The 18,693-nt window shown below is 44.0% G+C and overlaps 1 protein-coding gene across 3 annotated transcripts in view; it reads left to right on the top strand.

The window, feature by feature from the left end:
- The first annotated feature begins 4,859 nt into the window (after positions 1–4,859).
- The window catches only part of Foxn2 (forkhead box N2), a 44,054-nt gene continuing 30,220 nt past the window's right edge, over positions 4,860–18,693 (top strand). The window contains exon 1 of one of the 3 annotated variants that reach the window (XM_032908704.1): positions 4,860–4,967. The gene's annotated coding sequence lies outside the window, so the exon portion shown is untranslated. Of the gene's footprint in view, positions 4,968–5,108; positions 5,193–5,825; positions 6,002–18,693 lie in introns of those variants that run through there. The other 2 variants (XM_032908705.1, XM_032908706.1) reach the window with 2 other exon arrangements.

Here is an 18,693-nt window from a genome sequence, read left to right as displayed (position 1 = left end):
TTTTTCTCTCTCTCTCTCTCTCTCTCTCTCTCTCTCTCTCTCTCTCTCTCTCTCTCTCTCTCTCTCTTTTTGAGATAGGATTTCACTATTTAACCTTGTCTGTTCTGGACCTTAGTATGTAAACCAGGCTGGTCTCAAACTTAGAGATCTACTAGTCTTTGTCTCCCAAGTTCTGAGATTAAAGATGTGCACTGCCATGTTGGGTACCCCTATTTAATTTTGAGACATGCCTGAACTCTGTATTCTAGGCTAGTGTGGAACGTGCTACATAGACTGACTTGGAACTTGAAGTGATCCTCCCATCCGTTTCTGTCAGAGTGCTTGGATTGCAAGTCCTTGCAAACATGCTTGCCTTTTCTTAAACAATGTATTTTCTAAAATGTTTTGTTTTCCAGTAAACCTATCACTGAGTAAGCTTCTTTTTTATTTTATTTTATTTTATTTTATTATTTTTTTTTTTTTTGGAGTTGGGGACCGAACCCAGGGCCTTGTGCTTACTAGGCAAGCGCCTGAGTAAGCTTCTTTAAAACTATTTAATAGCTGTTTCCTCCAAAATAAAAGCATTCCATTTTGGAGGAAAGCTCATTAAGATGCAGGATATTTTATTTTCTTTTTTTTTTTTTTTTGATGCAGGATATTTTAAAGGGAAGTTAACATTCTTTCCTTTCCACTGGGAAGTTTATAAGACAGAGAAATAGACTAACAAAGGTTTCAGGAAGTCCCTGAAATTGACCAGATGAACTAGATTCTTCCCAGCCCAAGCATATGTGTAAGGAATGCTGGGATGCACCAGGGCCAAACAAGCTGTCCAGAATCTGTTCGAAGGTAAGACCTTGAAGAAGCAGAGACCGACTGAACTGTCTAGAAAGACCTGTCCCCAACCTGCTGAGCTACCTGCAGGCTGTGCCTTGGGTTCCCTGGTTTCTAACTTTTATGAGGTGTCACCATGCTGGAGTGGGCTTTTGGTGATGTTGCTCTTTGAGTCACTTCTGTTCCTGCCACCCCTGTACTCCTGTAAGAAACTCCAATAAAACACATTGGTTCAATCAGTTACACTTTGATGGCTTGTATTTGTTCTCTATTTGGGGTGAGTAGGTATTCGTTCATGTTTCCCCCGGGGCATAGAATCACACAGCAGAAATATTTTGAAGAAAGAATAAAGCTCCACAAGAAATCTGAAGTCTGGGGCTCTTTTGTGTAAAGAGTTAAAGTTCTGCTCTTTTACACTGCTTATTCTTGTAAACACAAGGGAAAAGCCGTTCTCTCTGGACCATCATTATCTTTAATCAGAGCTTTTCCTTGGTGGATGTTCAAAGTCCTCTAAATTAGCCTCTTGGTATACACGAATCCCCAGACTTTGAACTAAGTGTAACAGATTTGCTAAGACTCTTGAGCTTTACAAGTTGAGGCTGTATAAATGTACCCAGTCTTTCTGGGCTTGACCGTTCACTGCAGAGAACCAGCAGAGAAGGCTTAATGGATGAAGGAAGATGCAGAAGATTCATTACTTCACCTTGGACAAAGTGTACACTTTTTCTGTATATTTGATGGTAGGCTGGCTCCTGGGGTGATTTATCTCTGATCTCCAGCTTTCAAACTCTTATGATTCTTCTGGAATTCAGGAAAAGCATTTAGCTACTTGAGTTTAAAATAGACAGCGATGAATGGGAAAGAGAGCTACATAGAATATAAAGTTCATTCTATATATCAAATACTGTATTAGTTATATTAGTCCATCTCTGTCAGGAGGTGAAAGGCTAGCAGATAACCTTGGCCGAGGCTTCTTTTTTTGTTGTTTGTTTTTTGAGACAGGGCTTCTCTGTGTAGCCCGAGAGGTGCTTTTTCTCTTCTGTGTCTTCTTCAGTTTGTGCACGTGAAGGGCAAGCGTGATGCTATGTAAGGAGATTTGCAGTAGCTGTTGCTCTTCTAGCTGAAGCACATCTCGCATTTGGCTTGAGACATTTTTTATTTCCCTTTACAATTTAATAAATATTTCTCGATGGGCTGCACATGCAGTAAGGCTGCTTGGTAGTTCAGAAAGATCCAGTGATGGTGTTTTCCTGACAGTGTGTAGTCTTCGGTAGTGAGTGGAATGACTTGTATGATGTCACTGTCATACCAGCAAGACTGCATTTATGCACCAGTCGTTTTCAGGATTGTTGGTAACTTGAGCACACTTTCCCCAAATAACCTTGCCTCCTGTGTTACAAGACCCAACTCACTCACATTCTCTCAGTAACTGCACCTTTGGTGATCACACCCAGGGTTGTATATAATGGGGATGATGGATTCTTTTTTTTTCTTTTTTTTTCGGAGCTGGGGACTGAACCCAGGGCCTTGCGCTTGCTAGGCAAGCGCTCTACCACTGACCTAAATCCCCAACGATGGATTCTTTTTTACACTGAGTATAGGCAGGCAAAAGGTAGCTTTCAGCTCAGGATGTGTGACATGGGCTATTTTGCAATGTAGACCCATTGGCCTAATGAACCTTTCATGTTTGTAAAACCATCACCAACAAAGCAGACCTTTGTAAGCATTCTCTTCCATGACTTTTTTCTTTTTCCTGTTCGAATAACTTTCAATAGTTTTGTTTCTCCTTGGGCACAAACTCTGGGCAGAGAGACCTCCCATTTCCCTGCCCTTGCTTTTCCTTCTGCTTAATCATGTCGGAAAGTCCTTTTGCTCTCTGTCCAGCAGAGAGGCAGGGAGTGCTCCCTGTGGAGTCTTCTGATCATCCTCTGCTTGGTGTTTCTCTTTTCATGCACCTTAGTAGTCTTTTTCATTTATATTTTCTTGGTGTGGCACTGTTTAAGGGAGACCTTAGCCTTCAGGTCAATCTTTTTTTTTTCTTTTTTTCTTTGCCTTCTTTGAACGTTCTTGGGTCTCCCCATCTTCTCTTTTCCTCGTGGTAGTCCAAACGATATCCATATTGTTTGTGGTGCAATTCAATCTATTATGTGGCATGATGATAGCCGCGGAGCACCCGTCCACGACTACTGCGTTCCAAAAACCTTAATTTCTGGGTGTCACTGGCCCATGAGCCGGGCTGGAATGGGAAAGGGTCTTGACACTTCTTACTCTGAATGAAGAAAGCTGGGCTCTCTGGGACATTAAAAGGACAAAAAAAGGGTAAGTGGAACTGATAGATGAGCTTCCATGGATCACATGAATAATGTTCTTGTATGTGGAATGAGGGGATCAGATACTTCCGGTTTTGTTCTTGTACATCAGGATGCCTGCAGTTCTCCTGCATCTCTGTCATCCTCGAAGGCCATCTGCTTTACCTTGAGCAGGTAGCCTGCTTCACAGTCCGCTCACTTTATATGCGAAGACACTGAATATCTATCTAGTCAGCAGCCGTTCATCGGGAGCCCAGTGACGTTCTGTTGAGCAAGCAGGCAGGCAATGTCTTGGTTTCAAATGCCTTTTCTCTTAATCCATTTAATATCTGTGTGAAACAGGTATCAGTAGCGAGGTTTTTAAAAAGCTGGGTAATTTAAACAAACTTTAAGATTTAATTTCCATGTTCATACTGTAAACTCAAATTATAGTTTTCTTTCCAGATAGTCGACGGAATATCCCGTCCCCCTCCCCCCTACTTCCTATGTAGATGGCCTTAAACATTTGAGCATGTCCACCTTCCAAGTTCCGAGATTACAGGAATGAGGTGGCACAGTATCTCGCTTTCCCTTTGAGACAGAAACTCCATAAGAAGCCCAGCATGACCTTTAAATCATGGCACTCCTCCAGCCTCACCCTACCCAGTACTGATACATAAAACTGCACCACCCAGGGCAGCTTGATAGGCTATTTCTAGGCTTCAGTTTCCTTATATGTAAAGTGGAGGGTTGGTAGATTCGCCAAAACCTGAAACCAGGAAGTATACCCCAAAGGGAATGTACTTAATATTAAAAATAATTCCACATTTGTCTGAAACTCAGAATTAACCAGACACTCCCGTTTTGTGTAGCAGCATTGTACCAGCAATACAGTGTAGGCAATACGTGCACAATACATATTAAGTCCTTATTACTGTACAAAGCAATTAGTGAGGGCTCTGTACATTTTTTTTTGTTCTGCCTTTTTTTTTTTTTTTTTTTTTTGTTTTTTTTTCGGAGCTGGGGACCGAACCCAGGGCCTTGCGCTTCCTAGGCAAGCGCTCTACCACTGAGCTAAATCCCCAACCCCTTGTTCTGCCTTTTAATACTGATTTTTATTTGGGAGACAGGCCCACAGTAGATCTTAACTTTAGTAAAATTTGGATCCGATTACAAAGCCCATTCCCCCCACTAAAAACCGCTCCGCATGAGTTTCCACTGCACTTTAGTCAGAGGAAGGGAGCTCTGTTCACAATAAAGCTTCCCGTATCCCCACACTTTCAAAGCCCAGGGCTGTTCCGACCGTCGTAGCAGCCCCAGCACACCGGTCGCGGGCGGACACTCGCGGGTCCCGCGCCAGCTTGTCCACTCAGCAGACGCGCCGCGCCTCTGTCGCCCTCCCATAGGTCCTTCCGGGGACAGGCGACGTCTTTTCATTTTCCCGCCTGCTCGCCGGGCTCAGTCCCTGGGCGTCCCCCTCCTTGCCTTCCGAGCCCGCCCCGCCCTTCCGGACGCCACCTTCCCCCACCCGCCTTCAGGGCAGCCCGGAGGGGCAGCCGCCGCCCTAGTAGGAGGCGGGAGGGAGGCCTGGGCCGGCCGCGGGAGGCGGGACGGAAGGAGGGGCGGGGCCAAGTGCCTTGGCGCCGCGTTGCCATGGCAGCGGGGCAGGGAGGAGGGGAGGAAGCCAGCGGGCGGGAGGGGGATGTGGTGCTGCCGCGGCCGCCACCGCAGCTGCCGCTGCCTGCTCGCGGCTGGGTGTCCCGGAGGCGGCTGCTGGGAGCCACGGGAGCAGCTGCGGTGCTCTGCCATATTGTGTCTGGCCCGGCCCGGCCCGGCCTTCGCCTCCCCTTCGCGGCGGCCGAGCTGACGGTGAGTCCCCGGGCCGTGCGGCGCGGAGGCAGCGCGTGCGGCCGGCGCTGGGCGTGGGGCGCCGAGGCGGCTGTCCCGTGACGCGCCGGGACATTTTTGTCCCGTGAAGAATTGGCGCCCGGCGCGGGGGTGTTCCCGGCGCGCGGCTCAGGCGGAGCGTGGGCTCCTGGGGGTGTGGAACCGAGGCGGGCACGGCCCCGTGAGGAGTTAGGAGTTTCTCCTGAGGTAATGACCGTCCGGAGGGGGCGTCGCGCAACCGGAGCCTCAGTGGGCAGAGGACAGCCGGGCGAGCACGGCGGAAACCTGCGACCCGGGAGTTGCTCTTAGAGCCCGGGGAGCCCGCGCCACGTCGCCGCTCGGGTTCCCATCGGAGCGGGACACGCGCGGCGTGGAGTCCCGGTCCAAGCGGGATGGTTGGGCCCGGAGAAGTAGTGCCCAGGAGGCGCCGCGCGCGACCCGCGTGAACTTCGGGCGCGGGGCCCGGATGTGGGGTGGCGACCCCGGCCCGCTCTCGCGGCTTCTCGGGCCGGCTTCCCCGAGCGTTGTTGCCCGGGGGAGTTGGGGGGTTGGGACTTGGACTGTTTCGGCGTTGCAATATGGGCACTTCCTGTTCGCCATCTCTTTCGGGGCCGAGGTTACTAATGCACTCCGGCCAGCGCCGGGACCGGGAAGGGTGCACGGTGCTCGGCGGCCTTGAGGTTGGGTGCCAGCCCGCGTGCACTAGCTGGCGGCCGAAGCCGGGACGGGGTTGTAGGGGGAGGGAGTCCACGTGCGAGGTGCTGGGTCTGCACTCCAAACTCCGCCCCCGGCTGCCCCCTTGCAAAATGCCAGGGTTCTCACCACACCTCACGCGAGTTGGGGTAGCTGTTTCACTGGGAACCCACACTCTCGAGATCTTGCACTTCGTTTCTGCTTTAAAGCCTTTCCTTTTCACCTTTTGGGTGGTGGTGGGAGGAGGAGTCATAAGTGCAGAGAAATGACAGACTTCTTTTTTCCTACTTGCAACTCCGCCGCGAGCGGTTAATTATTTCCAGGTTAGTTGGTGCTCTTTCTCCTGTCTTCTGATTGTGACAGCCACGTGGCCGGCTGAGTGCAATAGAGTGCTCTAGCGGCCGGAGGGCTTGAGGCTTCTCCCGCAGCAGGGGCTTTGTAATGTTATAGTCTTGGGTTCTGCGCTCTGATAAGGGGAAGTGGAAAAAGCCGAACCGATCAGGTCTAGCTGTTTCACCTGAATCGTATAATGGCTTTCCTTTGCAATTCTGGTAAGGTGTATATTGCCATTCTTGCTATTCTCTGCAACTTTGATGATTCATCTTAAAATTTCAGCGGTGTTAGGTATCATCAGAGAGCCTACGATGTCTTTAAAAAATCTACGACTCTTTAAAAAATCGTTTGAATTTCAAAGCCATTTGCGAGCGATTCTAATGAATCTGAAATGATCACATTCTAGCGTTATTTAGGGTTTATGAAAAAACCCTCATTTTTTTCTTTTTACATAGGTTAGCAATGAAGTTATCTTTTAAAGGATAAATGCTAGTATTTTATGCAGTCAAATTTGAGCAGAATTCATAAGTGAAAATTATAGTATATAAAGGTGAAAGAAAAATGATTAAAGTTTAATAAGTGAACTTTGGAGAGTGAAGTTTTAAAATGCCTTTACACTCATAGATTATCAATGCATCATGCGTCATATTTTGATTGGCAATTTTGTTTCGGTAACATGTTTCTGTTATTAGTTTTAGTTGATTGTTAAACCAGAAGAAGGAAACACTACATTTGTAGAGTTTTGGAGAAATCATTCCAACTGTGTTTACTGGGATTTTGATTGTTCTGCAATGACAGTGTGAAGCTAATGAAGACATTGAAGAGGTGCCATAAAGGCTTTCTGTAGAGAAGAAGAGAGGCTGGAGACTGTGTGTGTACTGACCACTGAGAACAGTTCATAGTTGAGCAGGAAAAGGAAATGAACTGAAGAGAAGTAAAGGGACATTTACAGAAAGCCGGAAGACTGAAAACAGTTTGTCATGAGATTTAAAGCAAAGTGAAACTTAAAAATCGGACTCAAACTGCGTGTGTGTGTGTGTGTGTGTGTGTGTGTGTGTGTGTGTGTGTGTGTGTGTGTGTGTTTTGAGAAGGCTCTCACTATGTGGTCCAGGCTGGCTTCATAGCTTCAGAATTGGAGTGACCCTCCTGCTTCTGCCGTCTTCTGTTGTTTTGAGCAAGCTCTTGACTATGTAGCCCTGGCTGGCCAAGAGCTTGCTATGTAGGTTAGGTTGGCCTGCAATTCCCAGAGAGCCACCTGCCTCTGCATCTCGAATTCTGGATTGTAGTGTGCATCACCATATATATGGCTTGCATGTAGTTTTGGTTTGATTGTTAAAGATAGGATCCTGACGAGATCAGCCTCTTGTGTAGACAAAGACAATTTTAAACTCCTGATCCACCTGCCTTTGTCTCCTCAGAACTGTTTTATAGGTGCACACCACCACAGCTTATATGTTTTGTTGCTGCTTGTTTCAACAACTCAAAAGAATGGTTATTTTTAAAATAATTTTATTCTTTAAGACTGTCATACAGTAGAACTCTCCAGATCCACCCACATCTCTGTACCCCCCTAAATATATGTCCTTTTTGTTTAACTCTAAGGATATTTTTTATTGTACCCTTTTTGTTGTTGTTGGTTTTGGATTGTGTAATTTAATAACTGGTTTTATGTAAATGCAAACAGTCTTCCGGTAATAGTTTTGAGCACTCGGGGCTGTAGGTTGAAGAAGTAAAACATAACTGAGACAGTACAGGAGGGGCTGTAAGAGAGTAAGTGGAGAAGGCAGTTGTAGAAGGCTTGGGTGGGAAGGAAAGGTTTCTTGGAAAAAGAAGCCTTTTGCTTTCTACAGGAAAACTTATGTGCTAATAGATAATGTCACCGAAATGTCCATCCTCTGTTTATTATTAATTTATTTTGTTTGTTTTGTTTTTGTTTTTATGAGACAAAGTAGTCCTGTGTAGCCTTGGAATCCCCTGGCTGTCCTGGAACTCTCTGTTGACCAGGCTGGCCTCAGAGATCCACCCAAGTGCTGGGATTATAGGTGTGCACTACTAAACACCCCCCCCAACCTTTTAAATTAAGCACAGGTATGAAATTTATTTTTTTATTTTTTTATTTTTTCCGGAGCTGGGGACCGAACCCAGGGCCATGAGCTAAATCCCCAACCCCTGAAATTTATTTTGTTAATTTAACACTTAGTTTCCAATCTTCTTTCTTCCATCTCAATCTCTACTGTTCTGCCGAAACTTAATTATCACACCTCAGCTTGGTGCTACAATTTATATGTATGCTGACCTTACCCGTTTATATGTGTGCTGACCTTATCTCTTTTATCTGTTGGAAATGCACTTGGACACTCAAGGGTTGTTCTGTGAGCCTTGGAATCACAGCCTTCTAGATCCTTCCTTCCTTTCAACCGTAAATTCCTTTCCTTTTGTAGCAGCATATAATTCTTCTAGACTGTTGCCTTTTCTGCTGCATCTTTGATTTAACAAGATAAAAACAAAAGTTGAATACCTTGTGCTAAGTAAGTATCAAAAGTGCAGTGAACGGTGTTAAGAGGAATTCCTTCATGTTTTTATTATCTTTTAGGTTTTATTACCCTAATTAGAATATGTCTTTGACCAGCAAGATAGATAGAATTGTGTTTGCCAGCAAGACGCCCTTAGAACCTTATTTTAGATATATACTGTCTTCCTAGTCTGAATAAAGAAAAAGTAGGATTTGTGATGTGAGGTGTGAAGTTGAATAGAAAGATGTTTTTAGGTGGGAAGAAAAGAACTACTGAATTTAAATATGGTCTCATTTCCTCCAGAATGAGTTGGAGAATGACATAATCCTCTTTTGAGGAAGACTCATTTGACTCAGTTTAGTCCAACCCTCAGAGGAAATGGGAGGAACTGGAAAGAGTACTACTGAAGGAAAAAGTAATGACAGGATGCAGTTAGGACTTGTTTAGTAGTCAGGACACAGAGTTTAGTCAGCTGAATGTAGATGAATGGGTGGTGGAAGGGTGAACATGACCTCTACCTATAGGAGTTGTCCACAGAGGGGGCAATGCAGAGGGGACAGTGGTATGAATTTTCTTAAGAGCTAGTAGTTAGTATTGAGAACTAAGAATGTTGCTTGGGAAACTAGAATGTTACAGGCATTAGCTATGGTAACATGGAGGTTTGTAATGCAGACTTTATCATTCCTTTGATGTTACTTTACTGATACTTTAGTTCCACAACAGTAGAATGCTGTCACTGTCTTACCACCAAAAAAAACCACCAAGAGAACATTTATCAATTAGTTTTTATTCAAGCAAACTTTATTTTAGAATAACTTTGCATTTGCAGAAAACATGTAAAACCTTCCCCAGTTTCTCAGATTAGCTTCTTACATACCTTGTTACAATAAGGAAACAAGGTTCCTGTATTATTGTTAATTAAGCAAGTCATTCAGATTTCCTTAAATTTTCTCTGGTGTCCCTTTTTATTACACAACTAGTTTCTAGAGTTACCTTTGATGACATGAGAGCTTTAATCCTAATCAGAAATTTTATAGAATATCCTTGAATTGAGACCTAACTGTTAAAATTCCCCTGGTGAGACTCAGGTTGTGGTTTTAGTACAGGTGAACAGGTAAGGTGCCTGTGCATGCTGACATGCTGTAAACTGGATAACCGTCATTGACCATGATCTTTGCTTTCCTGATTTTAGAAACTTATCCACTCCTCCACACCAGATCTACTTTGGAAGCGAAGTACTAAATGCAGCCCATGCTCACAGGTCTTGACCTTATTTTGATTGATTTTTTTTTTTTTTAATTTCCCTCAACCTAATTTTCTGTTACATAAAACAACAAACAAGCAAAGAACCTGGGCAAATGCGTTTGAGCACTTACTGTACTTAGGTGCTAAGACACCTAAGTTGTGAGCAAGAGAGACAGTTTTATACCCAGGAGCTATGTCTGGAATAATCATAAAGTAGGCTTCATTGCCTTACTGTGTCCTTTGATTTCATTAGCATTTACACATACAAAGTTACAAAGCCCTTAAAGGCTTAAGTAAAGCTCTTCAAGTAGCCATTTGTAAGCTACTGTCATACAGCTTTAGTGTGTGCGCTATGAAAATAGCTGTCCCCTTGATACAGCCTAGTGTGTGCGCTATGAAAATAGCTGTCCCTTTGCTGTCAACACAGGTTTTCATTCTTCCCAAGTGCTTATATTCTGATAATTGAATTTGTTGTCAACTATCCTCATAGCTTTGGGGGGTGTGTGTGTGTGTGTGTGTGTGTGTGTGTGTGTGTGTGTGTGTGTGAGAGAGAGAGAGTCTGTCTCAAAGCCTGTTGTGTAGCTGAGGCTGACCTTGAGCTCCTGAGTCCTGGGATTACAGGTGTGAGGCACCGTACTAGACTGGAGTGTTCAGATGGAAAGAAGACAAGAATTTTCTTGCCTTTTAAAAAAATTGAATTTTATGTGTATGTGTGTGCAGTCTATGTATGCAGATGACAGGTGTGCACGTGCCTACGGAAGCTGGAAGAGCGTGTCAGAGCACGCACTTGTGGATGAGAGTTAAACCCTGCTCCTCTGCACGATTAGCAAACACTCTCAGCCACGGGGTCATCTCCAGCCGCTCTTTGCCTTTCTGAGTTCTTTTGGCACCAGAAGCCTGGTTTACTTGTTTGGGAAGTGCTTTGAATTGAAATTGATGTATGGAAATATATGTATAGAAAAGACCAGGGGCACGTGCCCAGTTAGAGGTCAGGACACTTGTGGGAGTTGGTTTTCAAGAGTCAAACAGAAGTTACAGGATGTGACAGGTCCTTTCACCTGGTGAGTCATCTTGCTGGCCCTCTCTTTTTATGTTCCAGACAAGGTCTTGCTGTATATTAAGACTGGTGTCGGGGTTGGGGATTTAGCTCAGTGGTAGAGCGCTTGCCTAGGAAGCGCAAGGCCCTGGGTTCGGTCCCCAGCTCTGGAAAAAAAGAACCAAAAAAGAAAAAGACTGGTGTCAAGCTATTGAGTCTCCTGCTTCAGCCTTCTGAGAATCTTAGCGTATGTAGCATTATATCCAACTTTGGACATTTTTTCTCATTTGTAGAAATACTCTTAACTTGTGCATTCACTGAGCAGGATTATTTTTTTTTTTTTTTTTTCCGGGGCTGGGAATCGAACCCAGGACCTTGCGCTTCCTAGGCAAGCGCTCTACCACTGAGCCAAATCCTCAACCCCAGAGCAGGATTATTTTTAAAAACATATTTTTATTTTTGAAGTAGGTCTAACTGTACAGCTTTGACAGTCTTCAAACTCACTATGTACACCAGGCTGGCCTCGAACTCAGAAATCCATCTGCCTCTGCTTCCTAAGTTCTGGGATCCAAGTTATGAGCCACCACCTGCTCCTCTTTCTTATTTCACTTTTGTAGTGCTGTAGATTTGACCCAGGTCTTTGGAATGCTAGGCAAGTGTCCAGCACATGCTCTACCATTGAGCTATACCCTGGTCCCCTTTGCCTTTTGAAGCTGATGGTGTGGTCTTGTTATGTTGTCAAGGTTGGTCTCAAACTTCAATGCTCAAGTTGTCTTTCTATGTAGCTCAGTCTCTGGAATAGCAGGGGCTACAGGAATATGCCACCACTCCTGCTATTGCTTTCTAAATCACTTACTCAGTCACTCAGTCAATCCAATCGATCAATCAATCTTTTGAGTTATTTACAATGTGTGCCACATGAAGGTTTCCTTTTATCACAAAGTTTTTTCTTTCTTTTTTTTTTTTTTTTTCCATGATGGTATTTTTTTTCCCCAATGGAGGAGTTAGAGAAAAGACTGAAGGAGCTGAAGGGGTTTGCAAACCCATAGGAAGAACAGTATCGACCAACCAGAGCCCCCAGAGCTCCCAGGGACTAAACCACCAACCAAAGAGTACACATGGAGGGACCCATGGCTCCAGCTGCATATGTAGCAGAGGATGGTCTTGTAGGACATCAATGGGAGGAGAGGCCTTTGGTTCTGGGAAGGCTTCATGCCCCAGTGTAGAGGAATGCCAGGGCACGGAAGTGGGAGTGGGTGATGGGTGGGGGAGCACCCTAATAGAAGTAGCGGGAGGGAAGATAGGATAGGAGGGGAAACCAGGAAAGGGGATAACATTTGAAATATAAATAAATAAAATATCCAGTTAAAACAAACAAACAAAACCCCACTGAGCAGAATTTAATATTAGATTCTGTAATGATCTGGTGCTAATATCGGTTTTGTTGTTTTGTTTTTGAGACAGGGTTTTACTATGTAGTCCTAGCTGGCCTGGAACTCACAGATATCCATCTGCGCCTGTCTCCTATGTGCTAGGATTAAAGGTGTTTATGACCATGGTTTGCTAATATAGTTACTTTGAATTTGTATACATTACTTTTGAGATAAAGGATTTAGGAAGCTGATAAAAACATGACCTTGTGGTTTATGTTAAAAGAAGAAATACAAAGAAAAATGGAAAAAGGTTTCTTTTAAATTAAGATTTTACTGTACGTTAGCTTTGTGCAGCATCCTCATCCTTTAACGTTGAATTGATACCGTACCCCCTGCTCCCTTCCCCCAATCAGAGTATGAATTCTACCTGACATGAGTACAGGGATTGAATTCATATTCTCTGGAAGAGTAATTTGAGCTGTTAACCACTGAGCCATCCCTCCAGTCTGAGGTGCTCCTTTCTGTTGTACTGATAGGACATTTATTAATAATCTTATCAATAATTGCTGTCTCTTATTGTCTGTTGTGTCCTGACATGACATTTTGCTTCTAGACACATGCGTGTATAGTTCTCAGCAATAGTCCTGCAGGGAATATTATATTTTTATACATAAGAAACAAATAATGAGAAATTATGTAAATGTAGTGCTGGCTGAGTTTTGAATACAAATCTGTCATAGTAAAAATCTATGCTTTTGTATTATAATCTGAAGTTTTTTAAGAAAAAGGGTTGTCAGAATGAAATGCTTATATATCGATCTGTTGCAAGCAGGAGCAGTAAGAATGCTTGATAGAAGCTGTTATTGAGGTGTCTACACTGACAGGAAACCACTACTTTTTTCTTTTGATATTGTGAATTAAACAACGGTGCTCTTGCCTGGGACCCAGGCAGGTCCGTCATCTGTCAGACTGTGTAGGTGAGTTGGTAGCTGGTGGGTTTGCTTGCCTCTAAATCAAATCTTAACTGTGCAGTTACCTAGCGTGACATTCTACTATAATTATTTTTTAAATGCTTGCTCCCTAAATGCTATGGGGTTTGCTGGAGCACAAAAAATGAATACAATGCACCCTGCCCACACTGACTTACTTAGATCCTAATGTCTGTCTAATTACCCATCCTTACCCTCTCCGACTCTTTATGGGCAGGGTGCCATGTGGTCCAGCCTGGCCAGGATCTAGTTGTGCAGGGAAAGATGACCTTAAAAGTTCTGTTCATCAAGCAAGTGTTGTTATTACAGGTAGACATACCTGGTCTTGCGCGCTCGCTCGCTCGCTCGCTCGCGCTCTCTCTCTCTCTCTCTCTCTCTGTGTGTGTGTGTGTGTGTGTGTGTGTGTGTGTGTGTAGAAGTTAGGCCTGGTTCTGCCTCCCAGCCTTATGCTCATAGAAATAAGACTCAGACTCAAATTACATTTACAAATGTCTTAGCCATCTAGCTAGGCTCTACTCTGTGGCTAGATCAAAACTGAAGGTTACGCCAGTTGTTTTCATATGGCTGGTTACTTGTGCTCCCGTACCATGCATCCAGCTCCTCACATCTTCCTGGGTGGATCTTCTCGAGACACTCATTTTAGCTCAGAATACTTTCTCCTTCTGGATGTCTTACCTTTTATTCTCTGCCTAAGCCATAGGCTATAGGCTTTTTAATTGACAGGTGATGCACCTGTACAGTAAGTACATAAGATATTCTGTGTGTGTGTCCTGTAACATATATACGTGTGTATGATAACATGTCCCTCACCTCCAAGTCTTTAGTATTTCTTGAATAGATGCTAGAGTCAGTGTAGATAAAGTTGTCCATCATTGCTGTGATAGTATTGGGTTCAGAAAGAGAGGAGCTGCCCTCATTTTAGACAGCCAGGCCGCATCATTCTGTAGCTTACATACACACCAGTCATCTTTTCATGTATTGCCTACTTGGCTATAGAGTTACTCATTATTGTCTGCTTGGTCATTTTATTTACACTTTGTGAAGGGTTTAAAGAGGGCTTTGGGGGCGGGTGGGGTGGGGATGGGTTGGAGGAGTCTGAGAAGAGCCTAATTAAATGCTAGTACAGCAGAGCAGGTGAGTTACCCTGTCCTTCTGAACCCACAGTGCTTTGTGCCTTTCTCATAACACTTAATAAATATGTGACTCTGCCCCCTTCAGCTAAACTGAACACCTCATGTCAATGCTGATTGAATTATTGGGTTTTGGGATTATTCTTTTTCACCTCAAAAATAAATGTTATTGGCAGTTCTAGACTATTTTTAACTAAAAAGGTACATTTACATATTTTAAGTGTTGGTTGTACTTTGGTCTAAGAATAAAGGTCAGATAATTTTAAAGGGGGTTACATTTGAGTGACAGTAAGTAGGCACTACAGACTTAACTCATCACAGTGTGTGACAACATCATGCATGATTAAATATTACGGGACACTCAGTCTTAGGTTTGCTTTCTCATTTTATTAAGCTGTTTTAAAGATTATTCAAAAATGTTTTATTTGTAGTATAAAATGAAATATAGCTACAGAAAACCATATAAAACAAATATATAACTTAATAAGTAAGTTCAGTAGTCATGTAATCAATCTCTTGTAGACTTTGGTTTTTCTAATTGTATTTTTAATATGGGTTCTTAAATACTTTAACCTCCCTTCTAGCCCACCACTCACTCACCAGAGGTAGTGGAAAAGAAAGGTTATTAGGATATGGGGGGAAGTGGACCTATTTAGAAATTGTTCTTTGGAGTAAATCCAATTTGTGTTGTCAGGAATTCAGCAGTTCCGTTCACAGAAATCAGCAGCTGCATCTGGATCCACTTGCAAACACTTCTTGGATATACAGTAGTCCAGTTTAAGGAGTGTCAGGATAGTAAATATGAATCAGAAACGGTGGCCCAACCCAGAAGAAACAGCCAGGCCTCCCTCCTCTGAATTGGAATGAGTCAGCAGGAGCAACCAGGACCAACAGGGATGCCTGGAGAAGTTCTTTGCTGTGCCTTTCAACAAAGTGAAGATCAGCTGTCTTCCCAGGCCCTCTTTGGTGTTTTTGTTTTTGTTTTTGAGACAGGGTTCCACTCTTGCTCCAGCTGGCCCAGAACTTTGAGCCAGCTTTCTGCCACTGCCTTGTGTTAGGACTTAGGGGTACTGGATCAAGCCAGCCCCCTGAGTATCTTTTTCAAGTATGTTTTATTATCTAAAAGAATGTAAGTTTACTCTTTTTTAATTGTAATTTTTTTAAATAGAATTATCAGTATTTTAGCCATTTTTTAAATATGAAGCTTCTCTGAATTTCTAGGAGGTACCTTTAATAGTCTTAATTTCATGGAGTTCTGTTCTGTTTATACGTTATTAAGATATGTACGTTGGTTTCTAAGATTTTTAGGTACAAAATTTTTTTTTAGAGACAGTCTCACTATGTAACTCTGGCTGGCCTTAAATCCCCAAGTAGACCAGGCTGGACTCAAACTCACAGAGATCTGTCATCTTCTGCTTCTCACATGCAGGCAAACCAGCTTTTTTTTTTTTTTAAATACAGCAATCTGATTTTGAAGCCCAGTCTAGCCTTTAACTCACAATTTTTTCTGCCTCAGGCTTAATGCTGGGATTATAGGTGTGAGCCACCATGTTGTTCTGTCATCCTGTCATTACTGTCTGGACTGTTCTTTGTTGACTTTCTTCTGCTCAGCTTTCTTTCTGTTTCCATTACTTTATACTAAATATGGGCTCTGTTCTGAAAGAGAGCTCCTAGAGTCAGTTTTAAGACTCCAGCTGTCTGTCTATCTGGCTGGCTGGCTGGCTGGCTTGGGCAACCTGAAGAAAGAAATCCAAGCTCCTGCTCCCTTTTTGCCAGCCTGGGGGAGGCCTGCAGACACTGCAGCACCCTGATGGATCAGCGACTGTGATCGGAGAGATAGAAAAGATGGAGCACGTGGTGGAGAAACGCAAGAGGACGTGAAGCCTAGGGGTTCATACACTAGAGAAAGGTGAGACTGAAGACTCAGGCCTTGAGGGACAGGCACATACAAAGAGGCCATGGTGAGGTCCTGGCCTGGGCTGCTGCCAAAGGCCATATCTAGGTTTGTGTTCCTGCTATAGCTGAGATCTGTGTCAATGTCTATGGCCCCAGTTACCACCAAAGGCCAAGTGGATATTCACAAATGGATATTCATGGTCTAACCTGCCTCTGGAGACCATGTACATGTCATTGTTTTGTTAAGAGAGGGGAGGTAGGTGGGGGAGAAGATTTCCCAACACACACACACACACACACACACACACACACACACACACACACACACACACACACACACAGAGGGAGGGGGGCAGAGAGGGGGGATGCTGACCTGAGTGGCCTGTGCTGCTTCCTGAGGCCGTGAGGGTCATGCTGCTGTCAGGGCCCATGTCTGAGTTTGTAGTCCTGTGGCAGCCTGGATCTGTGTTGATGTTGTCCTGGACCAGTGTTACCACCAAAGGCCATGCAGATGTTACTGGTCTGGACTGCTGCTTTGTTTGCCCTGCCCCTCACTGATTGCAGCACTTAGGAACGTGGGCCCTGAACCTTGCCTTGGCCCTGGTAGCAAAGGTGTGGATGAGCTGTCCCCCTAGGGCATGAGAGAAGGAGAGCTGACCCTGTCCCTTGTCAGCTGCAGCGTTGGGTGAGCTAGCCAGGGCAGTGCTGGAGAGTTCGCCTGGTGGTGTGGGCGCAGGAGAGCTAGCAGATTGATCAACTCCGCTACCACCCAGGCTCAGATTCAGGGCTTTTAGTTGTTCTATTGCAAAACCTACCTCATTCCTGCTGATCCAAATTCTACCTTATTTTCTTTTGGTGGAGAGGTGCCATACAAAGAGCTGGGAGATGAGTGGGATTGTTGGGGTGCCAGTGTAGAACAACCCAGCTCTGTAGGCCGTGCTGTGGATGTCCACCACGTCCTACTGTGGAGCCTGTCTAGCTTCTGTTGATAATTGTTTGTTCCTCTGGGGCTGCCCAGGGAATGCCTGCTTGTTGGTCTGTTTCAGTTCATAGCCTCATCAATACCTTGGTTGTTTGTCTCTTGCCCTTCTCTGTATTAGACATGTATAGAAAACAAGGCTGCAGCCATGATCTCAGACCTTTGTTTCTTAGCTTTGGCTGTATTCTAAGAGTTAATGTGTTTGAGGATCTGCTCCTTAGTTGTCTTTTGTTGTTTGTTGCTGGGGGTTGAAACAAGGGCCCTGCACATGATGGATAAACATTCTGATAACACCGAACCACACTCCCAGCTTTAGTTGTCCTTATCTGCTGATTATAAGTGATCAAAAATGTGCCCTGTGACTGCTGTCATGGATAGTCCTCTCTAGGATCATTAACATCTGAGATGATCACATCATTTGTCCTAAAATCTTGGTGAATCCTACTTTTCCCCCTAAAATTATTACCACTTCATGTTTTTTATAGTCATTTATATAACAAAAAGCCCCAAATTTGGTTTTTTGTTTCTTTGTTCTTTTTTTTCTTTTTTTTTTTTTTCGGAGCTGGGGACCGAACCCAGGGCCTTTCGCTTCCTAGGTAAGCGCTCTACCACTGAGCTAAATCCCCAGCCCCGCTGGTTTTTTGTTTCTTAGTTGATCTAGCATTTAAGGATCCTCTAGTAAAGTTTCTTAGGAATCAAGAGGTGGCCGTAGGATTACTATTTTGTTGCAGATATTTCTTTGATTGCCCTAATTCTTACAAGTATTTACCATCCAGCCCTCATGGCATAGAGTAGGCACATTCTAAACTTGAAGAGAAATAGCTGGGTTTAAATAGCTCAGTATTGCTGGGTGGTGTCTGGGGAACTCGTTGGATTTTATTTATTTAGAGATCACTTAACGGCAGATGGGGCTCTGTAGCGGCACTTCCAGTGAGTCACCCAGCGATAGTAACTGTGCGGTAGGGTTGTTGTTACAAGTGCATGAGGTAGTTTTAGTAAAGGTTTTTAAGTGATATCTATTACCAATAAGCATTTTTTTTTAAAGATTTTATTTATTATGTATGAGTACACTGTAGCTGTCTTCAGACACACCAGAAGAGGGCATCAGATCTTATTACAGATGGCTGTGAGCCACCATGTGGTTGCTGGGATTTGAACTCAGGATCTCTGGAAGAGCAGTTGGTGCTCTTAACCACTGAGCCATCTCTCCAGCCCTTCAATAAGCATTCTTAATACACATGTGTACATTTATCTACACGAAAGCCAAAAATACTTGAATTTGAGTGTATTTAAAGACAACATCTTGTGTAGCCTACCCTGCTAGACTCCTAAGTACTAGGATGCACCACCTGAGTTTCAGTTTTGATTATTCGATTATTCTAGTAAAACTGAATCATACCATTTCTCAGATACCAAAGTAGCATCAGAGCAGAACTGTGATTCCTCATCCAACAAACATTGGAGCAGAAAACAAAATACACACAGCTTTGCTCTTATGGGAACTTGAGCCTATTGGAATGA

The sequence above is a fragment of the Rattus rattus genome, chromosome 7 (assembly GCF_011064425.1).
Source record: "Rattus rattus isolate New Zealand chromosome 7, Rrattus_CSIRO_v1, whole genome shotgun sequence".
NCBI classification, from domain to species: domain Eukaryota; kingdom Metazoa; phylum Chordata; class Mammalia; order Rodentia; family Muridae; genus Rattus; species Rattus rattus.
This window is presented reverse-complemented; position numbering and strand designations above follow the sequence as displayed.